We start from the raw sequence: 24,141 nt of genomic DNA on the forward strand, positions 1-24,141 counted from the left end.
GTTCTACGGTTATACTTTTGATTTAGCCTGGTGTTCCTGCTACTCTTGCATGATTTTCTTAATAAACCATTTGACTTTCAAAAAACCTTGTCCTTAAAATATAATGTTCTCTTCTGCCTACCATGTGCTTGCTGTTTGGTAACAGACTGTGGGCCTGGAGTAATAGGGAATGTGGTTCACAACACTTGTATAAACAGATTTGTTTTGGGTAGTTCAAATTCTAAAGGTTGCTAACTTGTCAGAGCTCCCTCATATGTTCATACACTACCTGTCCCTTAGTGTAGGCTGTTTGATTTACAGTAATCTGCCTTTTACCACCAATGCCTAAAGAATGTGAATGCAGTGTAACTCTGCTGAAGTTTCTCCTTGACCTTATTCAGAAACATTTAACCTACTTGACACATTCTGCCTGTTCTACAATGTTGGTCTGGCCAGACACATGGCTGCAATCATATGCGTTCATTTATTTCAGCTGTGAAAAGTACTCCACTTGGAGTCGTTCAGACATTCCTTATGTCAACTCTCAATGTGGTCTTCTGCACAATCCATTTCTACCTGACCACAATGAGGTTGCACTTGCAGAAGCCCCTGGCAGGAACGTCAATAGATTTTAAAAGGTGCACTTAAGCTCTCACTTTGTACAAAATTATCCTAGACGTGCTCAATGGGATTGAGTTCCGGTCTCTTTGCTGGCAATGGCAGAACACTGACATTCCTGTCGTGCAGGAAATCATGCACAGAATGAACAGTATGGCTGCAGTCCAGCCTCTCTCAGCCTATTGCGGACAGCCTGAGCCCTGATGGAGGGATTGTGCGTTCCTGGTGCAGCTCGGGCAGTTGTTGCCTTCCTGTACCTGTCCTGCAGGTGTGATGTTCGCATGTATCGATCCTGTGCAGGTGTTGCCACACCGAGGACGATCAGCTGTCCGTCTTGTCTCAATGTAGCACTGTCATAGGCGTCTCACAGTACGGACATTGCAATTCGGACAGCTGATCGTCCTCGGAGTGACAGACCACGTGTGACAACACCTGCACAGGATCGGTACATGCAAAATTCACACCTGCAGGACAGGTACAGGAAGGCAACAACTGCCCGAGCTGCACCAGGAACGCACAATCCCTCCATCAGGGCTCAGGCTGTCCGCAATAGGCTGAGAGAGGCTGGACTGAGGGCTTGTAGGCCTGTTGTAAGGCAGGTCCTCACCAGACATCACAGGCAACAACGTCGCCTATTGGCACAATCCCACCGTCGCTGGTCTAGACAGGACTGGCAAAAAGTGTTCTACATTGACGAGGTACGGTTTTGTCTCACCGGGGGTGATGGTCGGATTCACATTTGAGCGATACACCGAGGCCTGGACTCTGGAGCGGGATCGATTTGGAGGTGGAGGGTCCGTCATGGTCTGGGACGGTGTGTCACAGCATCATCGGACGGAGCTTGTTGTCATGCAGGCAATCTCAACGCTGTGAGTTACAGGGAAGACATCCTACTCCCTCATGTGGTTCCCTTCCTGCAGACTCATCCTGACATGACCCTCCAGCATGACAATGCCAACAGCCGTACTGCTCATTCTGTGCGTGATTTCAGTGTTCTGCCATTGCCAGCAAAGAGCTCGGAACTCAATCCCATTGAGCACGTTTAGGACCTGTTGGATCGGAGGGTGAGGGCCATTCCCCCCAGAAATGTCTGGGAACTTGCAGGTGCCTTGGTGGACGAGTGGGGTAATATCTCACAGCAAGAACTGGCAAATCTGGTGCAGTCCATGAGATGCACTGCAGTTCTTAATACATCTGGTGTCCACAACAGATACTGTTACTTTTGACCCCCCCTTTGTTCCGGGACACATTATTCCATTTGTTAGTCACATGTTTGTGGAACTTGTTCAGTTTGTTGAATTATATTTTCAGTGAGGATGTTTTTTTCCCACTGAGTTTAGTTGCTTGACAGTCCTAAAATGTCAGAACACTAAGTGTTGCTTGAAATTGGACACCTTGATACCAAAAAAAAGCAAGTCACCAGCCAGGCTTTAGAACCAATTCATATTTATGTCTCTAGATAATGTTGTACAAAGTGAGAGCTTAAGAGCACCTTTATAAAATCTATTGAAGTTCCTGCCAGGGGCTTCTGCAAGTGCAACCTCATTGTGGTCAGGTAGAAATGGATTGTGCAGAAGACCACATTGAGAGTTGACATAAGGAATGTCTGAACTACTCCAAGTGGAGTACTTTTACAGCCGAAATAAATGAACGCATATGATTGCATCCATGTGTCTGGCCAGACCAACATTGTAGAACAGGCAGAATGTGTCAAGTAGGTTAAATGTTTCTGAATAAGGTCAAGGAGAAACTTCAGCGTCCCTGGGACAGGTTAGTGACAGGTAATGGGATGATGAGTTACACTGCATTCACATTCTTTAGGCATTGGTGGTAAAGGCAGATTGCTGTAAATCAAACAGCCTACACTAAGGGATAGGTAAAGTATGAACATATGAGGGAGCTCTGACAAGTTAGAAAACTTTAGAATTTGAACTACCAGAAACAAATCTGTTTATACAAGTGTAAAACAAAAACGCAAATTCCCTTTTACTCCAGGCCCACAGTCTGTTCCCAAACAGCAAGCACATGGTAGGCAGAAGAGAACATTATATTTTAAGGACAAGGTTTTGAAAGTCAAATGGTTTATTGAGCAAATCATGCAAGAGTAGCAGGAACACCAGGCTAAATCAAAAGCATAACCGTAGACCCTAAAAGTGTGTCAGCAATATCGCTACATCAGAAGTCAATTTAGTCGTATGTTTATAAAAACAATTCATAACATTGTAACATCCACCCCTGTATACAATTTGCATGACGATGTACAAGTGAAGGAGATCCTCATTTCAAACAAGCGCATTAGTTCGCACATTTCCCCACCTCAGTTACCTTTCACCTTTTCTGCAAGAGACACAGTAACAGGGATAAGACGATAAGACGATTAAGGTTGGCCAAACCAAATTATGATCTCCCTAGTTGAGTGGTCGGGGCCGTCTGTTCAAGGCTCGTCGCTTCTGCTGAGGCGCCGGTGGCCTGGTTCTGCTGAGGCGCCGGGGCCTGAAGCTTCTGCTGAGGCGCCGGGGCCTGAAGCTTCTGCTGAGGCGCCGGGGCCTGAAGCTTCTGCTGAGGCGCCGGGGCCTGAAGCTTCTGCTGAGGCGCGGGGCCTGAAGCTTCTGCTGAGGCATGGGGCTGAAGCTTCTGCTGAGGCGCCGGGGCCTGCAGAGGCGCCGGGGCCTGCTGAGGCGCCGGGGCCTGAAGCTTCTGCGGAGGCGCCGGGGCCTGAAGCTTCTGCGGAGGCGCCGGGGCCTGAAGCTTCTGCGGAGGCGCCGGGGCCTGAAGCTTCTGCGGAGGCGCCGGGGCCTGAAGCTTCTGCGGAGGCGCCGGGGCCTGGCTTCTGCGGAGCTGACGGGCATGTGGCAGCTTCTGCTTCTGCATGAGGCGCGCGCCGGCCAGAAGCTTCTGCAGGCCAGAAGCTTCTGCTGACGTGGCATTGTGGCCAGTAGCTTTAGCATTTGGACCAGACACCGCACTTGCTTGGGCATAGGATCCAGTTGGTTCAGGTCCAGTGTAGGCAGGATGCCCATGAGCGTTACCTAGGAAACAAAGAAAACATTGTGGTAAAATGTCAGTCTTAATTTGGATCGGAACTAGACCTGTGATTTGACCTTAGTGTAAAGCAAAACGCACCTTTAAGTGTAAAACAAGTTATCCCTCCAATTAGCAGGCAACAAATCCAAGAAACACTACAAAACATTCAGACAGTTAAACATCAATAACCAGTGAACACTTTAAGACATGGTAAACCAACCAGATGAACGCGTTGACAAACTAACCTCAAAGAGAGTCCAAAAGTCACAGCCATTTTAGTGATCAAAACCACAACAGTATTCAAGAACTAATTCTCGACAGCCTGCCAGAATATCCCGGTTGCTCTTTCTAACAACTGTTTTGGTTGCACCTCATAAAGGAATCCCAGACCCTTCTACCCTGGCTGGCTAATTATGTACAGCTGTCAGCCAATGAACTTCATTTCCATTGGTTCAATTTCCCCAATGCGATTAGGTGCAGTCATCAGTTGACGTATGGTGAACAACAGAGAGAGAATTGGACGACAAAAGAAAGACAAAATTCAGTTCAACAACTTACAAAAAAAGACAATTGATGAACGCATATTACATTTCATACATGTTCATGCGTCTGTAGCTGCCAAATTCTGATCTTTTTCCCACTAATTGGTCTTTTCACCAATCAGGTCAGCCGTTTTGCCAGCAACGCAGGGCAAAAGGTCAGAATTGGGCTGCCTGTGTAAACACAGCCTGTGTGGCTGGGACCAGGTAGTTTGTGATTGCGTCCAAACAGACTTCAGCCACTTTCCAAAGCTTAGACGTTGCTGAAGTCTGCCAGATCTTACATCGCCTTGATAGGTATTTTAAGTATCAGCTTACCACATCATATGTCAGAGGATGACACAATTGATGATGTGGCATTCAACCATTGGTTGTTGCGTTGCCTCACTTTAGCTGTAGAAACTGACCTATTGCTGTGTTACACAGGGAGCCCAATTCTAATCGTTTTTCCAATTATTAATGTTTTGAGCAATCACATCAGATCTTAGTCAAAAGACTAATTAGTGAAAAAAATATCAGAATTGGGATGCCTTGGTAATGCAGCCTATGAGAGAGTTCTACTAACCTGAACCGCAGTGCACCGGTCTACGGAAGGTGATATGAAAAGGCAAAAGCAGTGAGGGAGGAGCGCCCTTCTCAAATCGTACAGTTAGTGGTGTAATGGAGGATATACGCAGGTGTACCACTTTGTTTTCAATGGACATTTTGTGTACTCAATTCTTAATCCCCACTGATGTGTATCAAAGTAGTATAGTGGAGGTATATGCTGTATCAATTCATAAGGCTGATGGAACAGATCAGAATGTTAGGATCCAAATGTTGAAAAACGATTATTTCTTCACATTTTAAGTGCATTAATGTGCACACGGTGGGAGGCCTATTCAGAATGTTCCAAAATGCCACACCAGAGGAGGCTGGTGGGAGGAGCTAGAGGAGGACAGGCTGATTGTAATGGCTGGAATGGAATCAATGGAACGGAGTCAAACATATCAAACATATTTGAAACTCTGTTCCATCAATTCCATTCAAGGCCATGAAAATAAGCCCATCCTCCTTTAGCTCCTCTGCTGAACCTCACATTTGAGCAGTTTTATGTACAGATATTTGGACAGAGATGGTAATATCCATTATAGATCAGACACACCGGTAGGATTGTCTAATGTTTGCCTGCCAATTAGTATTTTGCACCTCAGAACAGTGTCTGCAGTCAATCTCTGAGGGTCGGCATTCAATCTCTTGACTGCCAACCCTCAGAAAACAGATCTTCTAAAGGTGGGGGAGTGGCCATCTTTTCCAAGGATCACCTTCAGTGCTCATTTGTCTCCACCAAATCTGTCCCCAAACAATTTGGTTTGCTTGTTTTAAGCATCAAACTTTCAAATATCTCGTTGTTGACTGTTGCTTGGTGCTATCGTCCTCCATCAACACGGGCCAGTAATCTACCTGCCCTAAGCTCTCTCATGGCCCCTTACACTAAGTCTGAATTTGTCCTGCTAGGTGACCTAAACTGGGACATGCTTAAACCACCTGACCAAGTCCTAAATCAATGGGACTCCCTACATCTTTCTCAGATTATCAGCAATACCACAAGGTATGACTCCAAACACCCAGAAAAGGCTACTCTCCTTGATGTCACCCTCACAAATAATCCTGATAGGTATCAGTCTGGTGTTTTCTGTTATGACCTTTGTGATCACCGTTTTACAGACTGTGTTCATAATGGCTGCTCTGTGAAACGACCTGTCCTGATTTGTCATAGACGCATGCTAAGAAACTTTAATGAGCAAGCCTTCCTTCATGAACTGGCCTCTGTAAAATGTTGTAGAATCAGCTTGATCCCCCCCCTGTTGAAAACGCTTGGTCCTTCTTTTTTTACATTTTCAGTGTTATTGTTAACATAACAAGTGCAGTCAGATCAGTAGGCTAGTTTTTGTTTTTTGTTTTTAATTAAACCTTTATTTAACCAGGTAGGCTAGTTGAGAACAAGTTCTCATTTACAACTGCGACCTGGCCAAGATAAAGCATAACAGTTCGACACATACAACACGGAGTTACACATGGAATAAACAAACATACAGAATAATACAGTAGAACAAATAAATATATATTTACAGTGTGTGCAAATGAGGTAAGATAAGGGAGGTAAAGGCAATAAAATAGGCCATGGTGGCGAGGCAATTACGATATAGCAATTAAACACTGGAGTGATAGATGTGCAGAAGATGAATGTGCAAGTAGAGATACTGGGGTGCAAAGGAGCAAAATAAATAAATGAATACAGTATGGGGATGAGGTAGATGGATGGGTTATTTACAGATGGGATATGTACAGGTGCAATGATCTGTGAGCTGCTCTGACAGCTGGTGCTTGAAGTTAGTGAGGGAGATAAAGAGTCTCCACCTTGAGTGATTTTTGCAGTTCGTTCCAGTCATTGGCAGCAGAGAACTGGAATGAAAGACGGCCAAAGGAGGAATTGGCTTTGGGGGTTACCAGTGAAATATAGACGATTAAGGAGTTGGCCAAACCAAATTATGATCTCTCTAGTTGAGTGGTCGGGCCGTCTGTTCAAGGCTTGTCGCTTCTGCTGAGGCGCCGGGGCCTGTCGCATCTGCTGAGGTGCCGGGGCCAGATGCTTCTGCTGAGGAGCCGGGGCCTGTCGCTTCGGCTGAGGCACCGGGGCCGGACGCTTCTGCTGAGGCGCCGGGTCCTGTCGCTTCTGCTGAGGCGCCGGCGCTTCTGCTGAGGCGCCGGGACGTGTCGCTTCTGCTGAGGCGCCGGCGCCTGTCGCTTCTGCTGAGGCGCCGGGGGATGTCGCTTCTGGAGCGCGTGCTGCGGTTGGGTGCTGCTATGGTGACCAGTGAACTGAGATAAGGGGGTGTTTTACCTAGCAAAGACTTGTAGATGAACTGGAGCCAGTGGGTTTGGCGACGAGTATGAAGCGAGGGCCAGCCAACGAGATAGTACAGTTCACAGTGGTGGGAAGTATATGGGGCTTTGGTGACAATAATGGATGGCACTGTGATTGTTGTAACTTTAATGTGTTACAGAGTTAATGTTTAAGTTAATTCATTGAGCTGTATCGAAAGATATTTCTTTACAGTTATGTAATTGTTCTTGGTTAGTATTGAATTACGCTTTTGACTGCAAGTTCCAGAAAGCCTTGCGACAGGGAATGCAAAATAATGCGCCAGTTATGTGCAGGTGCGAAGTGATTAAGATGACCTTTCACTAGCATCTTACTTCCATTGCTCTGTAGAATCTAAAGTTGTTAAATGTAACTCGAACAAGTATTATTACTAAAATAAGCTTTCATATCAAACCCGACGTCCCCAGTCATTACTTTGAAGACATTTATTCCAAAAGTGATAGACTGCATCCAATTTGAGAGTTGGAGGCTATTTTGTAAATGATGTTGCCGAAGTCAATTGGCGGATAGTCAGTTTTACGAGGGTGTTTGGCAGCATGAGTGAGGGATGCTTTGTTGCGAAATAGGAAGCCCATTCTAGATTTAATTTTGGATTGGAGATGCTTGCTACCATCGGAACATACACATGGACTGTGCTATGATTTGCTGTCACTCCCCTCTTTCTGTCCTTTCTCTCTGTTTCTTTCATATTGATTCTGTACTGTTGAGGAAAGAGCTTGCAAGGAAGCATTTCACTATATCGTTTACACCCAGTGTCCCATGGTGGTCAGACCTGGGTAGAAAAGGTTGTAGTTTTTCAAATGCTTAAAACTTGTTGAGGATAGGGGGCAGTATTTTCACTTTGGATGAATTGCGTGCCCATAGTAAACTTTATCCTACTCTGTCCTAGATTGCTAATATATGCATATTATTCTTACTATTGGATAGAAAACACTCTGAAGTTCCTAAAACTGTTTGAATTATGTATGTGAGTATAACAGAACTCATAGGGAAGGCAATCTTCCAAACAAGAAGTGAAATTCTGAATGTGGGGCAACTTTGACATCATCGCCCCCTCCTCTCCCAACAAGATATGGATCTGGTAGCACTTCCTACACCTTCCGCTAGATGTCCCCATTCAGTAGAAAGTGGAATGGAGCATTTGCTGTGAACTTTGACCGAATGGGAGGGGAAATAGTCAGTGTCCCGACAGAATGACATTTTCCTGTGGCGCATTTCTCTGTGGGTGCTACCGCTGTTCCAGTTGGCTGCAGCTGAAAACGTATGATCCGGTTGGAACATTATTGGAAATATATGAAAATAACATCCTGAAGATTGATTCTCTACTTAGTTTGACCAGTTTATTTGACCTGGAATATATATTTTGGAAGTTTTCGTGCGAGTTATCCTGGACCAGCAGTCAGTTTTTGGGCACGTGAGCTGAAAGTGATAGCAAATGCAGCTACTTGGACACTAGTATTGGACATTATGGAACAAAACAACGATTTATTGTGGAACTAGGACTCCTTGCACTACATTCTGATGAAAGATCATCAAAGGTAAGGGAATATTTATGTTGTAATTTCGTATTTCTGTTGACTCCAACATGGAGGAGAAATACTTTTACGTCTGAGCGCCGTCTCAGATTATTGCAATGTTAGGCTTTTTCCGTAACGTTTAAAAAAAATCTGACACAGCGGTTGCATTAACCTCTTAAGTCGACCCTCTACTTTTTTGAACATTCTGTTAAAAATCGCGCAACATTTCAGCGCCCTGCTACTCATGCCAGGAATATAGTATATGCATTTGCTTAGTCTGTGTGGATAGAAAACACTCAGACGTTTATAAAACTGGTTAAATCACTGCTGTGGCTTTACCAGAACGGCATTTACATCGAAAAGCACAGGAAAAACTGATCACTGAAAATGGGAAAATATATCCATGCGCTACTTGAACCCATTGATAAAGGTGAACCACAATTAATTGACTGAGGTTGCAGTACCTACAGCTTCCACACGGTGTCTAGAGTCTTGTCATTTCCCTTCGAGTTTTTTCTTGGTCAGACACATGCAGGGCACCGTATCTCCTTTGGTCTAGGACCGGATATTTTCGTTGAGTTTCTAGCCGGACATTTTTCCAGACGGACAGCTAATGATCTTTACATCGCCTCCTGATGAATTTTATCGCTTATTAACGTTTACTAATACCTAAAGTTGCATTACAAACGTATTTCGAAGTGTTTTGTGAAAGTTTATCGTCGACTTTTTGAATTTTAAAAAATGACGTTACGTTTTGAAACAATGTTTTTTTCGTTTATCACACAGTCTACATATAACGATATCTAGGCTTTATATGGACCGATTTAATCGAAATAAAGACCCAAATAGTGTTTATGGGACATCTAGGAGTGCCAACAAAGAAGATGGTGAAAGGTAATGAATGTTTTCTATTTTATTGTGCGGTTTGTGTAACGCCGAAATGCTAATTATTTTGTTTACGTCCCCTGTGGGTCTTTTGGAGTGTTACATGCTATCAGATAATAGCTTCTAATGCTTTCGCCGAAAAGCATTTTAAAAATCTGACTTGTTGCCTGGATTCACAACGAGTGTAGCTTTAATTCGATACCCTGCATGTGTATTTTAATGAACTTTTGAGTTTTAACTAATACTATTAGCATTTAGCGTAGTGCATTTGCATTTCCAGAGCTCTAGTTGGGACGCAAGCGTCCCGAGTAGAAGCAACAGGTTTTATGAATGCCTTATGAACCTGTCTTCTATGACAGTCCATCAGACCACTATGAGGTTTACCTGTGCCAATTCTAAGCTTCCTGAAGCAACCGGAAGTGGTTGAAATCACCTTATCAGTGTTGATCCATACACTGCCTGCAGTTTGATAGACATAGTGCATTCAACCCTGTGTAGATCAGTCAATTCTTAACTCTAATTAGCTCCATCACTCTCTCCATCTCTCCATCTCCTGGGTTAACCCGCTCCATCCCTCTCTCCATCTCCTGGATTAACCAGCTCCATTCCTCTCTCCCTCTCTCCATCTCCTGGGTTAACCAGCTCCATCCCTCTCTCCATCTCCTGGGTTAACCAGCTCCATCCCTCTCTCCATCTCCTGGGTTAATAGAAAACACACCCATCATGTCTGTCCTCGTCCTTTGTAGTCCGAGGGTGTGAGTGCCTGCATCAGAGAGCTTAATATTTTTGATGGTTAGTAGGATTTCATCACCTTTACAAAGTTCAACATTGCTCCCAGGTTTCCCCATATCATGGAAAACCTATCCACCTTTGTGGGATCCCCCATGCTATAAGGATACCCTCTTCTCTAATCCTAGAACTGTCCGAAGTCGGTTATCATGTAATCTCTACTCTAACTTCCTGTCTACCCAGATCTAAGGATCTCTTATGCTTATTTTGGAACAAAATACACATCACATAGCCAGAGCCAGACACATCCTCACTTCTATGAACAAAAACAGGGGTGATAGGACAGGGAGGGTTACTTCATTCGAGAGTTGGCCCCCGGAATTCTGTTAATTCCAGTTCTTCTCCCGAACTCTGTTTATTGTCCGACAGTGAAAAAGTGTCTTACCCTTCCGCCGTGCGATATGAATCTGGGTAGCTCTTTCAGCTAGCTGTCACCAGGGGTCTTCTATGGTCCCCAAGCCTCTGGGACTGGATTGAGTGACTTCACCTGTAGTTCACCTGTAATGCATAAAATCCTGGACATACAGGCTTGGTTAACAAACAATTTCTCATATGTTTTATCTGATTATATCTTTAACTTCTATGCCCAATTGTTAGCTACATTTTTTATTTTTTTTTAGTTTCTTATCCAATAGGCCCCATCCTATCCTAGACCACAATTTACCCATCCCCCTTTTGATACCTGACTCTGCCCAGGTATCAACCTTACCTACTCTAAATAATGACTTAGGTAAGATTAGTATATTATCCTTATGTCTGACATCATCATGAAGGAGCCCCTTTTAGTTTTCCACATGTCCAATTCTCCCTTGGGCGTCAATCCAGTACCAATTCCCTGTCAAGTTTCTTATCTACTTAAGAACTATCTGCGCTACTTATATATTTTCTTAAATATATATTTACCAATTTAAACCTTTTCTCTCATATCTCTCAAATACCACTAAGCTTCTAACTGTTTGACTTTATCTAAAATCATGTCTATGAGTGTCAATCTCTAAAGTCCTTACATTTCCTTAATCAACCTAACAATAATCCTAAATCATCACAGATGTCCTATATACCTGTTAAATTTAATACTATTTTTTTTTTTTTTTAACTCCTAATAGTCAAAAAATTCAAAACAAATTCTTATCATATCAAAATCCTTCCTTCAAGGACCCTCAGTATTCTATCTGACAATAACATGAATTTAATATATGTTGCAAAGTGCAGAATTCCTTATCTACAGTAATTTATCACCCCTAAGAACTGAAACTTATTTTTCTATGTAATTCCCTGCCCTATTGGCTTAATATATCTCCTATCCCAACCTTAATGTATCTTATCTTCCCCTATTTATTCTCAATGATAAATATGATTTTTTTTTCTGTTAATAGCCCATTCAAAAACTTCACAGCTAATGTTGTAAAACAGAATCCTGAACCACTTTCTCATTTGCAGTTCAAACAATAATTCTAACCTCCTAACCTAAACTCCTTTATAATGAATTTACCTTAAAACTAGTAACTCAATATGACCACATTCATTATACCAATGACTCTCCCCCAAGGCTGATCAGACCTTAGAAGACAGTCATGATAAGGTCATTAAGTCAACCCACCCATTTATAGTCCAGTTCTATACTACATTAGACATATTAAAGAACCCTTTATCCTTAAAATCTAAATTCACTTGTGTAATTTAAAACTCATAAAATAAAAACTCATAAAGTTCTATGTTTGAGCGTGCCTCTTTAAAATACCTTTGCACAAAAACAAATAGTCCTAACTAATGTTTTATATTTGCAAACCTTAATGATTAATCAAAACTTCCAGGCCTTTCCAATTTGGTCGTTTATGGCCTCATTCTCCCCAAGATTATAATCCCTGATATTTAATAAAAATAACGTATTTTCCCTTGGCTCCTTCAACTCACATTTACATCTCAATAAAACAAAACACCATCTGCGTGTTCCTCAAGGAAAAACAACTTGCCCCCGTTACGTATGTCTACGTATCAAGGGAAATGCTCAAATAACCAAATTCAACCTAGCTAGTTTACCAAAACATGTACAATTATGTTTTACTATAGAGGTTGCTTTTCACCATTAATACCCTGACACCGTTCCACATAATGGAAACAGTGCTCAAATTCACTGGTGTTATTCAAACGATCAAACCAAGAATCAATAACCATCAGAATCCATTGTCACGATGTTTTATGATTCAGACATTCAATCTATCTTTCTCACGGCCTAATTACAGTCCAAATAAACGCCACAAATCAATGATACCCACCCAGCGAATCAGCTGCTAGTTTTTAGCATCTTTCCTAACGATTTACATACTCCTTTTAAAAATGTATTTCGAAATGTTTATCAACTTCTGAAAAGTGACTCAACCATAATGCACGCATTTCCTTCTAAAAGACACTAATCATTTTCTCCGTTACCCCCAGTCAAGACATCATTTCCGTGGCGACGGAAACCTCGCGAGTGATGTCATCAACAAGCGCTCAATCTTGACTCATTTCGCAATGATTTTCAACTCATTGTAAATAATGGTTGGCTGTCTGCAACAACAGTATTTCGGGTTCGATAAACCAAACCTAATTTATCACATCTGTTGAATCCTGAATTAGAGTTTACAACATCAATCAACATCTCTCAATTCGGCTAATCTTATAAAAACATTTCGATGGACACAAATCTATCGTAATTGTTCCCCGTTATTATTCAGAATTAATTTGATTTAAGTTACTGTCTCGTCTTTGATTTAGCATTTTAATTACGACTCTTTCCCAATGTATTATTCCCAGCAAATCATTTAGTGAACAGACATTGTCTTGCATCAAAATCTCCGTTCTTATATTAAGTTGACTGACTTAGTCTTTCAATTTGAACCAAACAAACTATTTAAAACGTTCAGTTTATATCTTATACCAATACTAGTGACTATAACATTCTCTGCAAAACAATTAGTTTAATTACAACCAAAAACTCAGACATATATAACTATTCTTTATACCTCAGCTGGGAACCGAACCCTGGCCTCCCGCGTGGCAGGCGAGAATTCCAATGCTATGGAACTGAGATTCTCCGCAAATAGACCCAATTTACAGTTATCTGTATTTGTTACTCCGGCATCTGAACAACAGAAAATAGCACTAATTTAAACGCCCAAAGTTTTCCCTCAATTAGGATTCTCATTAATCTCGCTCCCTTCGTATCTGACCCTTCATTCTTAAATACGTGATTTTTGTTCTTTTCTGCCTCTTTCTCTCTAGCTTCCTGCAACGTCTCTCTTAACCCACATTCCATTGTTTTCAGCTGGACCCCGGTTTGCGGTCCCCCTTTTAAATAACCTTCTTGTGTCCATTTTAGCTTTAATCCCTCCCAAACTTTCTTCATGTGCTTCCATTGTTCCTTTCCCCCTGATCTATATTCTATTTTTTGTTCTAGGAACTCATTAAACCTCAGCTTTGGAGTATTGGGGGTCGCCATTGTGAATTTGCTTTAATCGTAATTTAGTTTAATTCAATCGGAATTTAATCGTAGTTTTAATCGGAATTCTCTCCTTCTATCTGAATATAGTTAGCATATACTTCGCCCGACGTTGGTTAATACCCACGATGTATTCGAAGAGACACTGCTGCTCGTGCTCTGTCTTATCTCTGAGCTTCTCCTTAGTATGTTTTAGTTCGAGAAAAACGCATGGGTTGGTATAGCATTTGTGGAGCGCACAACCAAGGGATCTATTCGACTATTTAGTCTCAAAATTTAAATATTATATTCAGATATTATTTCAATTATACATCAGTCATTTCGTTCCTGATTATACATTTAACACAGAAGTCATAGGTACATACAATATAGAAGTTTCGGATTTATCCAATATCCCTTATTATGATTCTCTCTCTCTCTCTCTCTCTCTATCTATCTAACCACCAACAATCTTAATGGAAACAATTACAACCACATTGCATTTTAATATAAACAGTTACAAATAGACAAAACAAGACAAAACAACACGTTATATCTCTGACCCCTGAAAGCCGATCCTTATCAGTGAATTTCTATCAGACTGAGCCATACCGGGTCGCGGGACAAAATGACAATTTCTCCCCTCGGCGCCAGATTTAATGAATAGTAATTAACTATCCCCTTACTGATCTCTATTCCTGACCCCTATCGGAACTATCCAGGCCTTAAAAGTGATCTCTCATCATTGAAAGCTATCAGACTGTGCTGACTATCAGACTGTGCTGACCGGTCGCGGGACAAAATGACAATTTATCCCTCGGCGCCAGATTTAATGAATAGTAATTAACCTACTGACTCATCAATGATTTATATCACACTGACGTCGCCGGCTTGTTACTAACATATGTTCACTACTGTTCTTTTCGACTCGTCAGCAAATTATAAATTTACCTCGGCGCCAGATTTAATGAATAGTAATTAACTATCCCCTTATTGATATCTCATCAATGATTTATATCACACCGGCCGTCGCCGTAACTACATATGTTCACTTCACTGTTCTTTTCGACTTATAAATTTACATAAGAATTCATACTTACTCGGAAATACTTCACTTCACTGTTCTTTTACCCTCTACTTTTTTCAGCAAATTATAAATTTACACAAGTTCATATGGTTAGAATTCATACTTACTCGGAAATAAATCACTGACTCAAAATTTAGACAGACTATGACGACAATATGCAAAGTTTGATTTAACAGGTTTTGCTTACCTTATTTATGGTGCACCTTTAGATCAGTTTCCCGAGTTGAGCAGAATTGTTGTCCACCCACCGAAAAATGTTCACCCGTCCTCCTTGAATCGTCCTTTCCCCCACTCACCCCCTCTCTCACACCCAATCAGCTCACTTCGACTGGACCGTTAGTTAACTATCCTCTGCTTACCAAGTTCTGTTAGTAATTAGAAATGTAGATGGGTGAGCCGGTCAAGGATCGATTCAGACAAAGTGGTAAATTGTATGACAAGCGACAGTTTATTCAGAGTGAAGATATCTAGTACAGCGTAATTACGGCTCTCCCGTTCGCTCGCACAGAACAGCAGGAAAAGAGGCCGCCAACAATCAGTACAGCCCTAATATACGGCACAGAAAGTAGGTTGACTCCGGAAGATCGGATCTCCGGATTGGTTCAGCTGGGTGTAGTCTGTAGTCTTCCGCCATTGGCTCAGTTGTCTGTCCGTCATCGTAGAATCCTCTTCGGGCACAGTGTTCGGTTAAAAGGGAGATTATGTGTGTAATGTGGGAGCTATCCTGTAGGGGACCCCACAGGCTTTACTGTGAGTTGTAGCCATGTATTTAGCAGTAGGCTGGTCACTTGCATAAGAAATAGCAATTCTTTACACCAGTCAACCAGTCTCTGCCAGATCTGCCAGTCAACCAGTCTCTGCCAGATCTGCCAGTCAACCAGTCTCTGCCAGATCTGCCAGTCAACCAGTCTCTGCCAGATCTGCCAGTCAACCAGTCTCTGCCAGATCTGCCAGTCAACCAGTCTCTTCCAGATCTGCTAGTCAACCAGAATCTTCCAGATCCGCCAGCCAGCCAGGATCTACCGGAGCCTACTACCTGCCTGAGCTTCATCTCAGTACTGGGCTTCCTCGCAGTACTGGGCTTCCTCTCAGTTCCGGGCTGCCCCTCAGTTCCGGGCTGCCCCTCAGTTCCGGGCTGCCCCTCAGTTCCGGGCTGCCCCTCTGTCCCGAGCTGCCCCTCTGTCCCGAGCTGCCCCTCTGTCCCGAGCTGCCCCTCTGTCCCGAGCTGCCCCTCAGTCCAGTGGGGATCTGGGTGAGGACTATTAGGCCATGGTCGGCGGAGAGGGTGGATTATCCCAGGACGCGAAGGGGAGGAACAAGGACATTAATGGAGTGGGGTCCACGTCCCGAGCCGGAGCCGCCACCATGGACAGACGCCCACCCGGACCCTCCCTATGGTTTGAGGTGCGTCCGGGAGTCCGCACCTTTGGCGGGTGGTTCTGTCACGCCTTGGTCATTGTATTTTCGTTATATATGTGGTCAGGCCAGGGTGTGACAGGGGTTTATGTTATTGTTTTTCGTATTGGGGTTTGTAGCATTTGGGATCGCGGCTGAATAGGGGTGTGTCTAGTTAGGCTTGGCTGCCTGAGGCGATTCTCAATCAGAGTCAGGTGATTCTCGTTGCCTCTGATTGGGAACCGTATTTAGGTAGCCTTAGTTTCACATTGTATTTCGTGGGTGATTGTTCCTGTCTTTGTGTATTCACCAGATAGGCTGTATTAGGTTTCACGTTCCGTTTGTTGTTTTCATAGTTATAAGTTATTTCATGTATCATTCCGTTTTCATTCATTAAAGATCATGAGTAACCACAACGCTGCATTTCGGTCCGACTCTCTTTCAACAACAGACGAACGCCGTTACAAAGTGTAGGAGTGCCAACAAAGAAGATCGTCAAAGATAATGAATGTTTTATATTTTATTTCTGCGTTTTGTGTAGCGCCGGCTATGCTAATTATTTTGTTTACGTCCCTTTCGGGTATTTCGGGATGTTGCATGCTATCAGATAATAGCTTCTCATACTTTCGACGAAAAGCATTTTAAAAATCTGACTTGTTGGCTGGATTGACAACGAGTGTAGCTTTAATTCAGTACCCTGCATGTGTGTTTTAATGAACGTTTGAGTTTTAACGAGTGCTATTAGCATTTAGCGTAACGCATTTGCATTTCCAGATGGCTAGATGGGACGCATGCGTGTCGGGTCGACGTAAGAGGTTAAGGGAACATTTTGCCATTTGCTGTATGGTTAGTGAGAAAGTCCATATTGCAAATGTACGGTCCCTTACTAGACGTCCGAAAACTTTTGTAAAATTTGCGGATGGCGTCGGGCCGAGCGGCAGGGCCGGACCTACCGGGAAGTCATCAAATGAACTTTGTCGGACATTCCGTTTCAGTTTTATAAAATAATCCAATTTTGGTCATTTTTCCGCTGTCCCGGAAAATCCCACAAGAGGGCATAAGCAATCATATTGCTATTGGACAAAACATCACGAATCACGACGGGGCCTTATCTCGAAAACGGAAAATATTTTGAAGCCGAAACTTGGTGAGCGTAGGTTTGGCATAATGGGCAGTTGGCCCCGAACAAGATGGCGTCTAGGCCTCAACGGTTTTTGAGTTATGGCCATTTCTCTGGGATTAAAGGTCCAAAATGAAAATAGAGAAATTATTTTTCCACTTCACGTCAAAGTCAAGGAGCCTCCGGTGTCAATAAAAAAAGAACCAGCCATTTATCTATCGTCATTTAAGAGAAATCGTACAATGACAGATTGGTGATGTTCAAAGATAGGTGGGGGGGTTTTTCAACAGTTACAGATCCAGTTGCAGGGGATACATACAAATCTTTTTAAAGTGTGCTGCGGAGCTCTGCGAGATTTCTGTGATTTTCTATGACTTTCTGAAATAACACACACTCACTAAACCCTCCGTAAATAACTCAGTTCTTAACGTAAAGACTTAAAACTCAGGATTCTGTAAAGGCATACCCCAATCAGGATATGAGTTTATTTATAGCTTCCTGTGCCAACCGGAAGTGCCTTAAATGGCGTCATAGTGGCAGTTTCCAAGGGTTAAAAAGGTCAGATCTTTTCAAAAACTTTGCATGTGTGATTAGCCAACCCCCATAAACTGTAAGGCAGTCATTTCTCCCAACAGATGTCGAAGAAAAGCTCTCTCTCACACACACACACACACACACACACACAGAAGGATGGAGTGACAAAGTGCGGTGCTTAAAGACACACAGAGCCTGCAATGGCATTTCCATATTCTCTAGGCCGTGCAGAGTTCAACGAGATGCCCCGCTTGACCGTAGCTCGCTCGGTGTAAGCGCAGCGACCATTGGAAAAGTAGGCCCAAAATGAAGCCTGCCCCACAACGTCATTTGCTTTTGGGTGACAGTGAGAGAACCGTTAGGGTGAGAAACACAATTCGACCTCAGGTACGTTCCTAAGGTCCTCCCGATCCGTGCAAGCCTAACCTTGACCGTGTGGCATTAACCCTTAACAGTTAAAAGAAGGTGTTTACATCAAACAGTTTGCATTGACTTCTCTCCCCATAGGAATACATTGCCTGCACCCCTAAATTCAACCTGAAGCCTATATGGGTTATGAATGCCGTATGAACCTGTCTTCGGTAACAGTCCATCAGGCCAGTACGAGGTCTACCTGTGTTGATTCTAAGCTTCCTGGACCAACCGGAAGTGGTTAAAATCACCCTAAAAGTGTATATCCATACCCTGCCTGCAGTTTGATAGACATAGTGCATTCAACCCTGTGTAAATCAGTCAATTCTTAACGTAAAGACTTAAAACTCAGGATTCTGTAAATGCATACCCCAATGAGGATATGTGTTGACTTATAGCTTCCTGTGCCAACTGGAAGTGCCATAATTGGTTTCTCATGGGCTGTTTCGAAGGGTTAAAAAAGTCAGATCTGTCCAAAACTTCATATGTGTGATTAGGCAACCCCCATGAACTGTAAATCAGTCATTTATCCCATAAAATGTCAAAGGAAAACTAAATCACACACACACACACAACTTGGAAGGAGGGACGTATTGGGGTGCGTAGAGACAGACAGTGGCTGCAATAGTTAGCTTTGTTCGAGCTAAAAAAGAACCGTCAGACCTAGAGTTCCGAAACTTTAGAATCCTGTTCTAGACCTCCGGTCGATAGTGCGTGGTGAGTTACGTGCCTCTAGACGGTTCTCGAACCGAGAAACAGCCTCGTACATTTGCAATGACTTCAATTCATTTTGACCATTACGAAAATGATGACATTTAGAAAAGTCTCAGAGACACAAGACTAGGTGCATTGCGACCGTCTCGGCCCATAGAGACGGAACCCAACGTTTCTGTCCGATAGCTCATTCAAGGACCCCATAGCAAGGCATGGAAAAAAGTGGATTTTCAGCACCAATTAGGGTTTTACTCGGGCACCGAAGGACCTATCGAGCCGAAACTTGGGATTCGGGGTCGCCTCACATAGACCTACACATAATGTCCGACCTGGATCCGCAGCTAGAACGTAACTGTGTTTTACGTTTTTATTATGTTTTTAACTGAAGGCGCTGTGAATTGTGGGCCTGCTCTGACATATGTGATAGTTGGCTTCTAAATGAGTTGGAAAAAGTGGGTTTGGTGTCAATTGGTATCAGCTTGGTGTCAGAATGATATCTAATTGACTGATGGACGGTGACTTGCTTGTGACTCTTTTCCATTTGCAATATGTTTAAACAGTGAGGTACCATCACAAAAGTGACACTCTGAAATCAACCCTAACGAGCGATGGAAAAGACCCACTATCAATGCCCGGCCATCCCGAGTTCATCGGGCCAGTCAATTTCGCATTCCTGCAGGATTTTTATAACATGACAAATTCGTGATGGTACATGCCCATTGAACCATATTGCAAATGCACAGTGACTTTGCAAAAGTGAGAAAACATAAACAAATGGACATCATGAAATCAACACAACGAGCGATGGAGAAGACCCACTATCAATGCCCGGCCATCCTGTGTTCATCAGGCCAGTCAATGTTGCATTTCTGCAGGATTTTTGAGCATGTCAAATTTCTTATTGTAAATGCCCATTGAACCATATTGCAAATGCATGTGCATTTGCAATATGATTCTATAGTGAAAAAACATCACCAAATGGACATGATGAAATCAACACGAGTGATGGAAAGGAACAACTATCACTGCCAGGCCATCCTGTGTTCATCAGGCCAGTCAATTTTGCATTTCTGCAGGATTTTTGAGCATGTCAAATTTCTTATGGCATTTGGCCCCCAAAAAAGTGACTTTTGACTTCCTATGAAATCATATCCTGTAAATGGACAAAACATATGCCTTATGCACAAGTAAAGAAAAAAAATTATGATAATAAAATATGACAAAAGTATGTTGATACAGTTCTTATACGTGTGTAATTGACACAAAATTCCAAAGAATTTTGAAAAACGGTCCAGAGAGCACTTTTGTAAAGGTGTGTGAAGTTTTTTACAAAATTTTGACATTTGACTTTTGACTTCCTATGAAATCATATTGCAAATGGGCAAAACATATTCCTTATGTAAAATAAAAATAAAAATGATAATAAAATTGGACAAAAGTATATTCATACAGTTCAGACACATGTGTAATTGACAAAAACATCGAAAGAATTTCTAAAAACGGTCCAGAAAGCACTTTTTTAAGGGGTGATAAGTTTGACAAAAAAATCATTTTTTCAAAATTTTGCTTTTGGATGTTGACTTGGGTTACATTTCCAATATGAAAAACCAAGGTGGAGCGCACTCGCCACCTGTTGGATTTTTAAAGTTTTACAACTGGCAATTGCCATATGGCATTTGCAGTACACTTTGCATGAATCAACGCCGAATTGGGTGGTATTGGACATCGTGTATATGGTTTGTCCGATGCCAATGACTTCCCATTCTTTTTTGTCCAATTCAGGGGGGTATTCCCTTACATGTTTTAGATGTGTGTGTTTGTGCATCTCATTTACACATACACACAACCAATAGGTCACATGTCAGTACAGACACACAACCAGTAGGTCATATGGGGGAGAGGCGTTGTGCCGTGAGGTGTCGCTTTGTTTTGTTTTTTAAACCCGAGTTGCTGGTCTCTTGCACTATATGGAAGGGAGTTCCATCCAATCATGGCGCTATATAATACTGTGCGTTTAATTTGTTCCTGATTTGGGGACTGTGAAAAGACCCCTGTTGGCATGTCTGGTGGGGTAAGTGTGTGTGTTGACTATGCAAACAATGAGGAATTAAAACAAGAAATGCAGTCAACCTTTCCTCAACTACCAGAAACAAAGGTAAACAAATCTGGTTCCACAAGTGGTGTGATCCACAATCCCTTTTTCTCCAGACCCAGTCTGTCCCCAATCAGCAAACGTATGGTAGACAGAAGAGAAACACACATTTAAAAGACACGGCATTTTGGAAGTCAAATTGTTTATTGAACAAATCACGCAAGAGTAGTAGGAACACCAGGCCAAATCAGATGTCAATTTTAGTCGTATTGTAGTGTTCACCCCTGTAAACAATTTGCATGACGATGCGCAAGTGAAGGAGATCCTCATTTCAAACAAGCGCATTAGTTTGCACAATTTCTCACCTCAGTTACCTTTGCCCTTTTCTTCAAATGGAGGCACAGTAATAGGGGAAAGACGATTAAGGAGTTGGGCAAACCGAATTATGATCTCCCTATCTAGCTTGTCGAGGGGTCGGGCCGTCTGTTCAAGGCCGGCCACCGCTTCTGCAGTGGCACTTTGAAGCAAGGTAAGACATGCCTCATAATATCAAGAAAAATGGTCCAGGTTTCAAACAATATAGCATTGGTAATGATAGACCTAACTGTCTTCTGGTAGATGGAAAGGCTTTCCCAAAAACATTCTCTATTATATGTTCACCAGCTAATAGTAGGCCTACCAATACAGTATAGAGTGTTCACCCACTACCCATTGTGAGTGAAAATGCACTTTGGTGATACAATTGTACTTTTAAATATTTTTACAGATATGAGGCTTCATGTTCAAAATCGTTCAGTGGGGGGTTTCTTCAGCATATCATTATACACAATAAGTCGGATTTTATCACCTTCTGTTGACAGCCGTGCAGCTTTCTCTAACTATTTTTGTTTTGTTTTACACGTTGTGATGATTGTCTTCAAAGTTGCTTCCACGGGTCTTAAAAAGCTAAATGAATATGACAAGACCTGAATTAACTGTAAAAGGCCTTAAATAAAAAGCTTGTGGTACGCTCAGTGCTCCATTGACACTTCACAGAGATACGCTTGTTTTTGTGACAAATACTTTTTTTAAACAGCAATTTCGCATTAATATGAACAGCATATATTAAAATATTTACGTGGTGTGTCATTAAATCGATAACTATCTTACCTCTATATTGGTTTCTTCATGCATCGCGCCAACAGAAACAACCCTCTTTCTGGTAAGAAGAGGGGCGGGGGGGTATGCCTTATGATTAATGAGACGTGGTGTGATCATAACAACATACAAGAACTCAAGTCCTTTTGTTCACCTGACTTAGAATTCCTCACAATCAAATGTCGACCGCATTATCTACCAAGGGAATTCTCTTAGATTATAATCACAGCTGTATATATCCCCGCCAAGCAGACACATCGATGGCCCTGAACAAACTTTATATGACTCTATGCAAACTGGAAACCACATATCCTGAGGCTGCATTCATTGTAGCTGGGGAATTTAACAAGGCTAATCTGAAAACAAGACTCCCTAAATTGTATCAGCATATCGATTGCACAACCAGGGCTGGTAAAACCCTGGATCATTGTTATTCTAACTTCTGCGACGCATATATGGCCCTCCCCCGCCCTCCTTTTGGGAAAAGCTGACAACGACTCCATTTTCTTGCTCCCAGCCTACAGACAGAAACTAAAACAAGAAGCTCCCGCGCTCAGGTCTGTTCAACACTGGTCCGACCAATCTGATTCCACGCTTCAAGACTGCTTCGATCAAGTGAATTGAGATATGTTCCGCATTGCGTCCTACAATAACATTGACGAATACGCTGATTCGATGAGCGAGTTCATTAGAAAGTACATTGATGATGCATATCAACGATTAAAACATTCCCAAACCAGAAACCGAGGAATGATGGCCGCATTCGCAAGAAACTGAAAGTGCAAACCACTGCAAGGTGACCGGAAACATGACTGAATACAAACAGTGGAGCTATTCCCTCCGCAAGGCAATCAAACAAGCTAAGCGTCAGTATAGAGACAAGGTAGAGTCGCAATTCAACGGCTCAGACACAAGAGGTATGTGGCAGGGTTTACAGTCAATCACGGATTACAAAAAGAAAACCAACCCCGTCGAGGACCAGGATGTCTTGCTCCCAGACAGACTAAATAACTTTTTTGCCCGCTTTGAGGACAATACAGTGCCACTGACACGGCCCGCAACCAAAACCTGCGGACTCTTCTTCACTGCAGCCGAAAGTGAGTAAAACATTTAAACGTGTTAACCCTCGCAAGGCTGCAGGCCCAGACGGCATCCCCAGCCAAAATCCTCAGAGCATGCGCAGACCAGCTGACTGGTGTGTTTACGGACATATTCAATCAATCCTGATCCCAGTCTGCTGTTCCCACATGCTTCAAGAGGGCACTCACCTCCGTCATCATGAAGTGCTTTGAGAGACTAGTCAAGGACCATATCACCTCCACCCTACCTGACACCCTAGACCCACTCCAATTTGCTTACCGCCCAAATAGGTCCACGGACGATGCAATCGCAACCTCACTGCACACTGCCTTAACCGTTCTGGACAAGAGGAATACCTATGTGAGAATGCTGTTCATCGACTACAGCTCAGCATTTAACACCATAGTACCCTCCAAACTCATCATCAAGCTCGAGACCCTGGGTCTCGACCCCGCCCTGTGCAACTGGATACTGGACTTTCTGACGGGGCGTCCCCAGGTGGTGAGGGTAGGTAACAACATATTCACCCCACAAGGGTGCGTTCTGAGCCCTAACCCTAACCCTGTACTCCCTGTTCCCCCACGACTGCGTGACCATGCACGCCTCCAACTCAATCATCAAGTTTGCGGACGACACTACAGTGGTAGGCTTGATTACCAACAACGATGAGACGGCCTACAGGAAGGAGGTGAGGGCCCTCGGAGTGTGGTGTCAGGAAAATAACCTCACACTCAACGTCAACAAAACAAAGGAGATGATTGTGGATTTCAGGAAACAGAGGGAGCACCCCCCTATCCACATCGACGGGACAGTAGTGGAGAGGGTAGTAAGTTA

At 42.9% G+C, this 24,141-nt stretch overlaps 1 protein-coding gene and 1 long non-coding RNA gene across 3 annotated transcripts in view; one reads left to right on the plus strand and one right to left on the minus strand.

The window, feature by feature from the left end:
• Positions 1-24,141, plus strand: part of LOC135568981 (circumsporozoite protein-like) — a 55,340-nt gene that overhangs the window by 1,223 nt on the left and 29,976 nt on the right. The window lies entirely within an intron of this gene.
• On the minus strand, positions 3,504-4,004 carry LOC135568982 (uncharacterized). The gene is made up of 3 exons (XR_010462783.1): positions 3,867-4,004; positions 3,721-3,776; positions 3,504-3,626 (listed from the first exon to the last, which is right to left on the minus strand). It is a non-coding gene; the product is annotated as an uncharacterized LOC135568982 (long non-coding RNA).

The sequence above is a fragment of the Oncorhynchus nerka genome, unplaced genomic scaffold (genome assembly GCF_034236695.1).
Source record: "Oncorhynchus nerka isolate Pitt River unplaced genomic scaffold, Oner_Uvic_2.0 unplaced_scaffold_1291, whole genome shotgun sequence".
In the NCBI taxonomy this organism is placed as follows: domain Eukaryota; kingdom Metazoa; phylum Chordata; class Actinopteri; order Salmoniformes; family Salmonidae; genus Oncorhynchus; species Oncorhynchus nerka.